This window comes from Mastomys coucha, unplaced genomic scaffold (assembly GCF_008632895.1).
Source record: "Mastomys coucha isolate ucsf_1 unplaced genomic scaffold, UCSF_Mcou_1 pScaffold6, whole genome shotgun sequence".
NCBI lineage: Eukaryota > Metazoa > Chordata > Mammalia > Rodentia > Muridae > Mastomys > Mastomys coucha.
This window is the reverse complement of record NW_022196912.1, coordinates 104,771,730-104,784,156: the sequence shown is the minus strand read 5'-3', so window position 1 is coordinate 104,784,156 and position 12,427 is coordinate 104,771,730. Positions and strand designations below refer to the sequence as shown.

The following is a 12,427-nucleotide window of genomic DNA, read 5'->3' as shown; positions in this document are numbered from 1 at the left end:
CAACCAAGTAGAAACAAAAAGAACTATACAAAGAATTAACAAAACTAGGAACTGGTTCTTTGAGAAAATCAAGAAGATACATAAACCCTTAGTCAGACTAACCAGAGGGCACAGACACAGTATCCAAATTAACAAAATCAGAAATGAAAAGGGAGACATAACAATGGAAGGTGAGAAACTTCAAAAAAATCATCAGATCCTACTACAAAAGCCTATATTCAACCAAATTGGAAAATCTGGATGAAATGGATAATTTTCTGGACAGATTCCAGGTGCCAAAGTTAAATCAGGATCAGATAAACCATCTAAACTGTCTCATAACCCCTAAAGAAATAGAAGCAGTCATTAAAAGTCTCCCAACCAAAAGAAGCCCAGGACCAGATGGTTTTAGATCAGAATTCTATCAGAACTTCAAAGAAGAACTGTTATCAATACTCTTCAAACTATTCCACAAAATAGAAACAGAAGGAACACTACCCAATTCATTCTATGATGCCACAATTACACTTATACCTAAACTACACAAAGACTCAACGAAGAAACTGAACTTCGGAACAATTTCCCTTATAAATATTGATGCAAAAAATACTCAATAAAATTCTCAAAAATCGAAGTCAAAAATACATCAAAACAACCACCCATCATGATCAAGTAGGCTTCATCCCAGGGATGCAGGTATAGTTCAATATATAGAAATTCATCAATGTAATCCACTACATAAGCAAACTCAGAGAAAATAATTACATGATCATCTCATTAGATGCTGAGAAAGCATTTGACAAAATTCAACAGGCCTTCATAATAAATGTCGTGGAAAGATGAGGAATTCAATTTTTTTGTTTTTGTTTTGTTTTGTTTTGTTTGTTTGTTTTGTTTTTTGTTTTTGTTGTTGTTGTTCACATCCACATTTATTAGGCCATGGCTCAGGCCTGTATCACTAGCCAGGACATTTCCGCTTGTAGCTTCACTCCGGAGCACGCAAAACCTGTGCCGCCCAGCTGTAACACAATGATATCGAACTCTGTCAGTTTATCCACATTCACGGGGTCTACCATGTCCTTCCGGATCAGTTTCTCGACACACTCCAGGGTGACCACGGCCCCAGAGGGCACTGCACACAGTGTGGCATTGCTCAGACTGTCTCGGGTCACTGCACAAACGTAGTCCTCACTGCGTGTGATGAGCCCCACGCGGTCCACAGAATCGTCCAGCTGTGTGAAGCACAGGTTCGACATGCGCAGTCGACTTCAGGCAAGTCATGGAGCGGGCTGGGTTTTCCAACTTGGTGGCCTTTGCCTCGGGTGTTAGTGAGGAGATCCAGGAGCTGGGCAGTGCTTTGTTCTTGTCCTTGCCTAGGGGACCCACACTGGGCCCTGGCTGTTCACTGTCTGTGTTGGGCAAGGTGGTGGCCTTGGGCACGAAGGAGTTGGGGGTCTGATCACACTGGTTGCCTCCTTCTCAAGGAAGCCTCAAACTTGGTCCTGTACTGCAGCTCGCTGAAGCTCTTTCTGCACTTCTCTCTCTGGGCTCCTCGCTGCTTCTCATAGGCCTTCATCTGCCAGGCAATCTCTTTCTTCTGGTGTAGGATGTATTCCAGGATTGCTTCCCTTTCATACAGGTAGCCATCTAGTGTGACCACAGGGTCATGGCAGGGCTGCAGAGAGAGACAGCAGCAGTCAAAGTCCTTCACAGCATCCTGGCTCAGTCGAATGTTCTGGGTCCCATAGCCTGAGGAATTCAAGGCCCATACCTACACACAGTAAAAGCAATATTTGGCAAACCAGTAGCCAACATCAAACTAAATGGAGTGAAACTTGATGCAATCCCACTAAAATCAGGGACTAGACAAGGCTGTAACCCCCTTTCCCCATCTATTCAATATAGTACTCAAAGTCCTAGCCAGAGCAATTAGACAACAAAAGGAGGTCAAAGGATACAAATTGGAAAGGAAGAAGTCAAAATATCACTATTTGCAGATGATATGATAGTATACTTAAGTGACCCCAAAAATTCCATCAGAGAACTCTTACAGCTGAAAAACAACTTCAGCCAAGTGGCTGGATATAAAATTAAGCCAAACAAGTCAGTAGCCTTTCTATACTCAAAGAATAAACAAGCTGAGAAAGAAATTAGGGAAACGACACCCTTCACAATAGTCACAAATAATATTTCATACCTTGGTGTGACTCTAACCAAGCAAGCGAAAGATCTATATGACAAGAACTTCAAGTCTCTGAAGAAAGAAATTGAAGATCTCAGAAGATGGAAAGATCTCCCATGCTCATGGATTGGCAGGATTAATCTAGTAAAAATGGCTATCTTGCTGAAAGCAACCTACAGATTCAATGCAATCCCCATCAAAATTCCAACTCTATTGTTCATAGAGTTAGGAAGAGCAATTTGCAATTTCATTTGGAATAAAAAAAAAACCAAGATAGCAAAAACTATTCTCAACAACAAAAGAATTTCTGGGGGAATCACCATCCCTGAACTCAAGATGTATTTCAGAGCAATAGTGATAAAAACTGCATGGTATTAGTACAGAGACAGGCATGTGAATCAATGGAATAGAATTGAATACCCAGAAGAGAACCCACACACCTATGGTCACTTGATCTTTGACAAAGGAGCTAAAATCATCCAGTGGAAAAAAGACTGCAAAATAACAAATGGTGCTGGTTCAACTGGCAGTTAGCATGTAGAAGAATGCAAATAGATCCATGCTTATCTCCTTGTATAAAACTCAAGTCCAAGTGGACCAAGGACCTCCACATAAAACCAGATACACTGAAACTAATAGAGGAGAAAAGTGGGGAAGAGCCCTAAACACATGTAGATGGGGTAAAATTCCTGAACAGAACACCAATAGCTTATGTTCTCAGATCAACAGTCTACAAATAGGACCTCATAAAATTGCAAAGCTTCTGTAAGGCAAAGAACACTGTCAATAGGACAAAACAGCAACCAACAGATTGGGAAAAGATCTTTACCAGTCCTACATCTAATAGAGGGCTAATATCCAATATATACAATGAACACAAGAAGTTAGACTCCAGAGAACCAAATAACCCTATTTAAAAATGGGGAATAGAGATTCTGTAACTACAGTTTGTACATCTGGTGCAGCTTTTGTAACACCATGATAATTTCTACTCATTACATCCTTATGTGGCTCTTTTGATTGAAAATATTGATGGAGTAGAAAACTGTTCATTAAACATTATTTAACACTGTCCTTCAGTGTTAAATGATCAAATTTTGTGGAACAAGAAGTAGATTCTCTTGATGTTCTATTAAAGAATATAAAAGGAGAGAAACTTCCTATTGAGGTAGGATAGGAAAAAAGCATCCCCAAATGTGAACTCTCCACATCTCTCACTTTGGTCTGTCTGCACCTTGTTGCCTCTATGTTTTGGTCTGTAATGTATGTCTGCCCCTGTTTTCTGTCTGTGTATCCTGTCTCTAATAAATGACTCTGTTTATCAAACAGCACAGAAAACATGGTATGAGAAAGGAATGAGAAATACTTTTTAACAGAAATTCTTAACATTATTTTACAAGGAACCCCAACAGACCAAGAATAAAAATCAAAACTCTACACAGGATTTATCAAGCTATATCTACGTATTACTTCTACAATTTATGAGGAATTTGTAGTTGCTTTTAATTTGTTGGTTGATTTTAGCAACGATTACCACAGCATACATACAAGCATGTATATACATACACACTATACCCTATACCCTATTGGTAAGAGGAATTGAAAGACATATGGGTTTTTTGTTGTTGTTGTTGTTGTTTTATGTTTTGTTTTTATTTTATTTTTACTTTATTTTTTTTAATTTTCTTTTTTTATTGGATATTTTTTTATTTATATTTTAAATGTTATCCCTTTTCCCTATCTCTTCCCTGAAACCCCTTATCCCATTCCCCTCTCTCTGCTTTTATGAGAGTGTCCCCCCCCAAACCCTCCTACTCCTGCTTCTCCGCCCTACACTGGGGTATCAAGCCTTTACAGGACCAAGGGCCTCTCCTCTGCTACATATGCAATTGGAACCAAGGGTTCCTCCATGTATACTCTCCTTGGTTGGTAGTTTAGTTCCTGGGAGCTCTGGGGGGGCTGGTTGGTTATATTGTTGTTCTTCCTATGGGGTTGCAAACCCCTTCAGCTCCTTCAATCCTTTCTCTAACTCCTCCATTGGGTACCCCGTGCTCAGTCCAGTGGTTGACTGTGAGCATATGCCTCTGTATTTGTCAGGCTCAGGCAGAACCTCTCAGAAGACAGCTATAACAGGCTCCTGTCAGCAAGCACTTCTTGGCATCCACAACAGTGTCTGGGTTTGATGACTGCATATGGGATGGATCTCCAGGTGGGGCAGTCTCTGGATGGCCTTTCATTCAGTCTCTACTCTACACTTTGATCCATATTTGCTCCTGTGAGTATTTTCTTCTCCTTTCTAAGAAAGACCAAAGCACCCACACTTTGGTCTTCCTTCTTCTTGAGCTTCATGTGGTCTGTGAATTGTATCTTGGGTATTCTGAGATTTTAGGTTAATATCCACTTATCAGTGAGTGCAAAAGATCTTTACCAACCCTACATTCGATGGAGGGCTAATATCCAGAGAACCAAATAACCCTATTAAAAATGGGGTACAGAGCTAAACAAAGAATTCTCACCTGAGGAATACCGAATGGCTAAGAAGCACCTAAAGAAATGTTTAACATCCTTAGTCACCAGGGAAATGTAAATCAAAACAACCCTGAGTTTCCACCTCACACCAGTCAGAATGGCTAAGATCAAAAACTGAGGTGATAGCAGATGCTGGTGAGGATGTGGTAAAAGAGAAACACTGCTCTATTGTTGGTGGGATTCCAAGCTGGTACAACCACTCTGGAAATCAGTCTGGTGGTTCCTCAGAAAACTGGACATAGTACTACCTGAAGACCCAGATATACCACTCCTGGGCATATACCCAAATGATTCTCCAACGTATAAGAAGGAGGGATGCTCCACTATGTTCATAGCAGCCTTAGTTATAGTAGCCAGAAGCTGGAAACAACCCAGATGTCCTTCAACAGAAGAAAGGATACAGAAAATGTGGTACATCTACACAATGGAGTACTACTCAGCTATTAAAAGCAGTGGCTTCACAAAATTCTTAGACAAATGGATGGAACTAGAAAATATCATCCTGAGTGAGGTAACCCAATCACAAAAGAACACATATGGTATGTACTCACGGATAAGTCGATATTAGCCCTAAAGCTTGGAATACCCAAGATACAATTTATAAACCACATGAAGCTCAAGAAGAAGGAAGACCAAAGTCTGGGTGCTTTGGTCCTTCTTAGAAACTTGCCTGGACTTGCTCATTCCTTGCAAACAGATATTTAGGCCTAGTCTCCTGAACTGAACTGAATTTGAAGCCGGTCATAGTGTCAGCCTAGCCCGTCTCAATTTCTGATGCTGCTTTACTGGCCTACTTGCTGCTCTGTCAGTCTCGGCTGCATGGTTTCCAGAAAATACTGGCTGGAGTTGAGGGCTGGGATATCAGGATGAGTGGAGAGGAACGTTGAAGAAGATCTACAGGATCTGCTGGAGATAGGAACTAAGGAGGAGGGATGATCAGAGAAGAGGAGGAAGAGAGGAGAGGGGAGGAACAGAGGAATTGGGAAGGTCATAGCAAGTGTCTTGCTACAGAGGTAGGAGTGAGAATAGGGATTAGATTTGGAGGAGAGAGAGGTAAAGATCTACAGTTAGGCTAACTACTTCCATGGCTGGAATAGACTGTGCATGCCTAGGGAATGCTTTCTGGAGTTGGGACTGGGATAGCAATGAGTCAGGGATGGGGGTTTAAAAGAATAGACCTGTGTGATACACTGGAGATCGGGGTGGAGCAGATGAGGAGGAGGCTGCAACAGGTGGTCTGCTACAGAGCTAGAGGTAAGACTTGGAATTGGATTTGGAATAGTGGAGGGAGAGGTGAAGACCTGCAGTTAGCCTACCTACCTGCTTCCCTGGCCAGACTGTCCTGCACTCTCATGTGCTTTCCAACACTTCTAGGTTATTTTTAATAGTTGGTACAATACAAATGGTATGTGAATAATTACTTAATGTGTGTTTAGGTAATGCTAAGAAAATGCATATTCATTACAGATGCAATTATTTTTAATCCATAGCTAATAGGTTGAATCCATGGATGGAGGACCCAGAGGTACAGAGTGTCAGCTGTATCTATGAATCCATTGTCAATGGGCTTGATCTATGCAGTTGTTGGAAGAGAACAATCTGACTGCATAAAAAGGAACACATGAGCTGGGTGGTGGTAGTAGCACACCTTAAATCTCAGCACTCTGGAGGCAGATGCAAGCAGATCTCTGTGAGTTTGAGGCCAGCCTGGCCTGTGGAGTAAATTCTAGGAAAGACAGTACTATACAGAGAAACTCTAACTCGAAAAAACAAAAATGAAATAAAAAAAAATGGAGTACAAATGCCAAAAGAAAATTAAATTGACAATGCTACTTTGCCGTACACAAAGAATGCACCACAGCCAAAATGGGGCTAGCAAGCAGCATAGTTGGCCAAAAGGCCTCTGTTTTTTCATTCTCTGATGGAAGTGATCATGGTATCTCATCCCATTGGTGTGAGTTTGACTTCACAATTTGACATGATTGATTAACCACTGTCAAGGGGAAGGTGAATGGTTCTGAAAATGTGCTAACTACCTTTGATAAAACAAGAAAAATGTTTCTTGTACATCTGTCCCTGGAGGGTCTGCCATGGGCTTTGTTTTTAACAGTCCTTCTTCTCCTGCTAATTTTTGAAACTCAATGCCAGGTACATCTTGACCTATAGACTTCTTGCCACCTTGGAATTGTACATGGTTCTTCTAGATGCCTGCCATAGCTGTTTTGGGGAGTACAGTCTTCTATTTTTAGCTCAGCTCCTCTGCTTAGATACCTGTGATAAGAGTCCAGGATAGAAGCTGCTTCCTCAGAGCTCAATCATCACAGTCTCAGCCGCCAGCTACCAAAAGAGCTAATGAGAAAGCAGATTTTATTATCTACCAATATGACCAACACTCTTACAACTATTGCTGTTTGTAGTCTAGGAAAAGGGTTGGCAAAAAAATTGTGCTTAATTCCATTAAAGCAAGCAGCAAGTACGATTTTGTGTTGGTTAGGGTTTTACTGCTATGAACAGACACCATGGCCAATGCAAGTCTTATAAAGGATAACATTTAATTGGGGCTGGCTTATAGGTCAGAGATTCAGTTTATTAATCACCAAGGCAGGAACATGACAGCATCCAGGAAGGTATGGTGCAGGCAGAGCTGAGAGTTCTACATCTTCATCTGGAGGCTGCTTCAGGCAGCTAGGATGAGGATCTTAAAGCTCATGTCCACAGTGACACACCTACTCCAACTAGTGCCACTCCCTGGGCCGAGCATATACAAACCATCACAAATTTGTAGGAGAAAAAAAAATCCACCCTAAATAATTCTTGATTTAAGCATAGGCCTTATTCAGGCCTTTGAATCAGCCTTATTCAGAATACTCAAGTGAAATAGGGGAAGAAACCCTATCCTCACATCTTCCTGACTGATGGCTCAATAGATAACTATATGACTTAGTTGGGAATAATGGTTTGGTTACATGAGGATTATTGCTCAGTGATTAAAACATGAGAGATTTGCCAACTCATTTCACTCATTATCATATGGCAAGACATCCAGGACACATGTTTTAATTCTTTTTTTCATAAGCGATTTAAGGGAAAACGGGCTGTTGGCTTACAGTTCCAGAGGGGTAGAGTGCAGCAAGCCTGGAAAGGCATGGGAAGCAGGCAGCAAAGGCGTGGTGACAAGAAATCCTGGACAGGAAGTGGGGCTTCCTGTCTCAAGGCTAGAACCCAGTAATTCACTTCCTCTTGTGAGGCTCCACCTCCTAAAACTTTCAAAACCTTCCCAATGGTGCCAGTAGCTGAGGGCCAAGGGTCTAAACAAGTGAGCCTATTGGGCACACTTCACATTTGATCCAGGACATGTTACCTTACCCCACCCCCCATGGGCTCACAGCCATCTATTTATGTAACATACTTTCCAATCTAAGGAATCGCCACAGGTTTTAATAGTCCCAACATTACTCAAAAGTCCAACATCCTAAGTCTCTTCTGAGATTCACAGAAACTGCTTAACTATGACCCTTGTTTACAAAATATAAAATCATATTCTTCCAATATATAGTACCATAGAGGATGGTTACATGTCCATATGAAAAGGGAGGAATGGGGCATAACAAGGAAAGAAAGGAACAATGCTAGACTGAAAATGCCTAGCATAGTATAAAAATTATAGATATCTTTTGTTCCCTGCCACTCCAGACCTGCTGCATTTAAAACACATAGCCTCTGTCTTGGACTGACTCCACTCTGCATATTCAGTTTTCCTCAATGGAAGTTCAATAGTTCTCACCTTTTCAACATCCTGGAATCTCTATTTCAATTTAGGCATCACCTTCCTAGTTTCCTGCAACCCTCCCAGGGCTTCCTTGCCAGATTCCTACTTTGCTTGTTTTCAGTTTTATCTGGGATCACAGTATAAGACTTGATGATCCACAACCCCCATATATCTGATATTTCTCATGTCTGCAAAACCAGTGCTAATAGATGATATCTGCTTTTTAGAGTTCTGCATTTACACGGTTCTGGATCCCATCTGTGAATTGGTTCCACTCACCATAGGTCTTCCCATCCTATCTATTACAATAAAAGTAATTCCTTATAGGCATGAGGCTCCTCTCCTAGGTGAATCTAATTCTGTCAAGTTTATAATACTAACTATCACAACACCTTTCTGTCTTAAATATTTATTTTAATTATTATTTTCACTTATTTGTATCACTATTGCTCTGATTAGATTTTGAAAGAATCTGTATATTTTCATGTATTTATTATAATGTGCTTTCTTAGAAAATATTTGGCGATTTTTATCATATTTCCTAAAGCTTCTGAGACAAACAGAAATCAAACAAAATATACATACAAGCAAAAAGCTGCCACCTAACACACTTAGAAACATCCTAAAAGAAGTTTAACTACTTATCCATATAGGGAATAGTTACACTTCTTTTTTTTTTTTAAAGATTCATTTATTTATTATATGTAAGTACACTGTAGCTGTCTTCAGACGCACCAGACGAGGACGTCAGATCTCATTATGGGTGGTTGTGAGCCACCATGTGGTTGCTGGGATTTGAACTCATGACCTTCCGAAGAGCAGTCAGTGCTCTTCCCCGCTGAGCCATCTCACCAGCCCCATAGTTATACTTCTTAACATATCTCTTTTGTTAGATAACTAAGGTCTAATTTAAATGGATTGTAGATGATTGGTTGATAGATGACAGATAGATAATAAACAGATGAATGGAAGTAGAAATAGGAATTAAGTAAATATTATATATGCTGCATGGTACATGTAATATATTCTATATGCTATGTGTCTTAGTCAAGGTTTCTATTCCTGCACAAACATCATGACCAAGAAGCAAGTTGGGGAGGAAAGGGTTTATTGAGCTTACACTTCCACACTGCTGCTGACCACCAGAGGAAGTCAGGACTGGAACTCAAGCAGGTCAGGAAGCAGGAGCTGACGCAGAGGCCATGGAGAGATGTTTCTTACTGGCTTGCTTCCTCTGGCTTGCTCAGCCTGCTCTCTTATAGAACCCAAGACTTCCAGCCCAGGGATGGCACCACCCACAAGGGGCAATTGAGAAAATGCCCCACAGCTAGATCTCATGGAGGCACTTCCCCAACTGAAACTCCCTTCTCTGTGATAACTCCAGCCTGTGTCAAGTTGACACACAAAACCAGCCAGTACACTATGTAATTGTATTTTTTAAAACTATGCATATTACATGTAATCTCCTGATTTTTGTAAGACAGTTGATTAACTGTCTTTGCTCCTTAGAGGTCATCAGTGTTTAGGAAAAAAGTCGGAAAAAAAAAAAAGAACTTCTCCTCACTCCTTTATCTCTCCTGTACAAATTTAACCTGTATTAGCCCCAGGGGCTACACTGAAGTAATATACAATACAAAGATATAATACACAGAAACACATTGTCTCTGCCTCATCTGTTATTACAGTCACATAATTTACAACCTTTTTCTGCTTTTTAGAGGGAAACACATACAACCATTTAAGGTGCACTTAATTTGCATAGAGAAATGAGAATTTTAAGTTGTTTCTGTGAGGACTTAAAGATAGAGTTCAGGCTGTTTTTTTTCCACTACAGTGAGAGTCAAAATGACAAAGTGAATATAGTCTTTCTCTTTTCAACATTATCCCTTCCTTAGGTATTGAGAAAAAAATTACAGAAATATTTTTTAATAAACAGAATAATTTAGATTATTTTTGATTAAGGAAACGATAACAATTTATAGCATCAGAACAATAGAAAATCATTACTCAGTGTGATTATCTTTTTAATCAGGAAGATTTTTTTTTTTCTCCTTGAAACCAAATCATTTTCTTGGTGTGTTCTCAGACCCATCTACATCTTAGGAAGCCGAAGGACTTTGGTATGGCCACCATCAAAGCCTCAGTGACACCCTCCTCTTTGTCTACCATTACTGCCTAAGTGTATGTTAGAAACCTTCACTATCACATAGCTTCAATCTCCATAATATATTATACTAATTATATATCATATCATATCATATCATACCATATCTTTGGTCTTGTGCCATCCTGATTGTCATTTATCCAAATTTCTGTAGAAGCCGGCCAGCAGTTCTACTCCAGTTGGTGGGTTACTTAAGACTAGAAGTTGGGCTAGACCTTTGAAATCAAACGGGCAGAGAACAAAGAGATGGAGGGATGCTAAGTAAATGTATCAAAGCGACACTTTATTCGGGGTGTAATGGGTTTATATATCCAGGCACAAAAGTGAAACCACAATATCTAAACATATTATATGCATAACGTAAATACAACAGCAGATGTGAAGATGCCGGGTTCTCAGTGGATTTCTTTCTCAGGTGGTCAGTTTGTTTACAGTCAGCAATGTCCTCAAACAGCAGGGACTAGCTGTGAGTCTGTCTTTTGGTTTCAGGAGGACCGCAGTGTTGTGGGCCATTTGTTTTGCACTACAGGTGGCCTGATTCAATCCTAGGTGTAAGCTCCACTTTCAGAGCTCTGGCAGAGGGAAGCTGTTAGCTCACTCCTGGCCCTCAGGTGGGGGAGGGGGAGAGGAGAGAACAGATTTCAGTAGAAATAACATTCAAAAGGCCAACAAAGAGTCATAGCCCTAGTCTCTACACATATTTCTTTATTCTTTTGGTTTTTTTCAAGACAGGGTCTCATTATATAGCTCTGTTTATCCTGAACCTCACTCTGTAAACTAGGCTGACCTTGAACTCAGAGATCTGCCTGACTTTGCCTCCTGAATGTTGAGATTAAAGGTGTGTGCCACTATACCTGTCCTACCCACATTTCTTATAGTTTCTTCATGAGAGAATGAAATTCCCTGGGTTTGACATTCGATGTTTCTCATTCGTTTTTAAGGAAACTTTAGTTTTGCCTCTTTTGGATACAACTTATATGGCCTTGGGATTTTACATCTTTCTCTATAGTCAAAGTTGACAGAATTGTCTGCAGTATATATCTCTGACCCATTCCTGGGGAAAAATAACCAATTTCCTCTCTCCTTTAACTCCTTTAGCCAACCATCCATTAAAGATTATTGTCTTTGGTGCTTTATGGTACAAAGAAAGCTTTGTTCAGACTTTCACAAGTCCAGGGTGAGATGCTAATCTTTATGAGTGGACAACATGGCTAGAAAACACAGTTTCTCTAAATTTCAAAAGCTTCTTTGGCATGCCAAGAAACAAACCTAAATTATAGTACATGGAGAGATAGAGAGAGGAGAAACAGGGAGTCAGAGAATAACAGAGAGAGAGACAGAGACAGAATTTCATCAATATTGAAAATCATATGTTTCAAAGTCCTCATCAAGAAAGTTTAACTTTGGGGCTGGAGAGATCGCTCAGTGGTTAAGAGCACCAACTGCTCTTCCAGAGGTCCTGAGTTCAATTCTCAGCAACCATATGGTGGTGGCTCACAAACATCTGTAATGGGATCTGATGTATTCTTCTGGTGTGTGTCTGAAGACAGCTACAGTGTACTCATATAAATAAAATAAATAAATCTTTAAAAAAAGAAAGTTTAACTTTTAAAAGTCTATGGAAAATACATTTAAATTATATATCTGAAGATGAGAAATATATATGTATCCTATAACTCAACAGCAAAACACAACTCAACTAAGAGATGATCAAAGTTTTGAAAATATTTCTCCACGGAAGATACACAAATAACGATAAGCAGATTATATGATACTCAACATCATTTGTCAACAGGGAAATGCA

The 12,427-nt window shown here is 40.0% G+C and overlaps 1 pseudogene across 1 annotated transcript; it reads right to left on the bottom strand.

Annotated features, from left to right (window-relative positions):
- Window positions 1–923: 923 nt before the first annotated feature.
- On the bottom strand, window positions 924–10,628 carry LOC116081082 (annotated as a pseudogene). Its single transcript, XR_004114710.1, has 2 exons — window positions 10,548–10,628; window positions 924–1,750 (listed from the first exon to the last, which is right to left on the bottom strand). The product of XR_004114710.1 is annotated as a nitric oxide synthase-interacting protein pseudogene (transcript).
- Window positions 10,629–12,427: the final 1,799 nt, after the last annotated feature.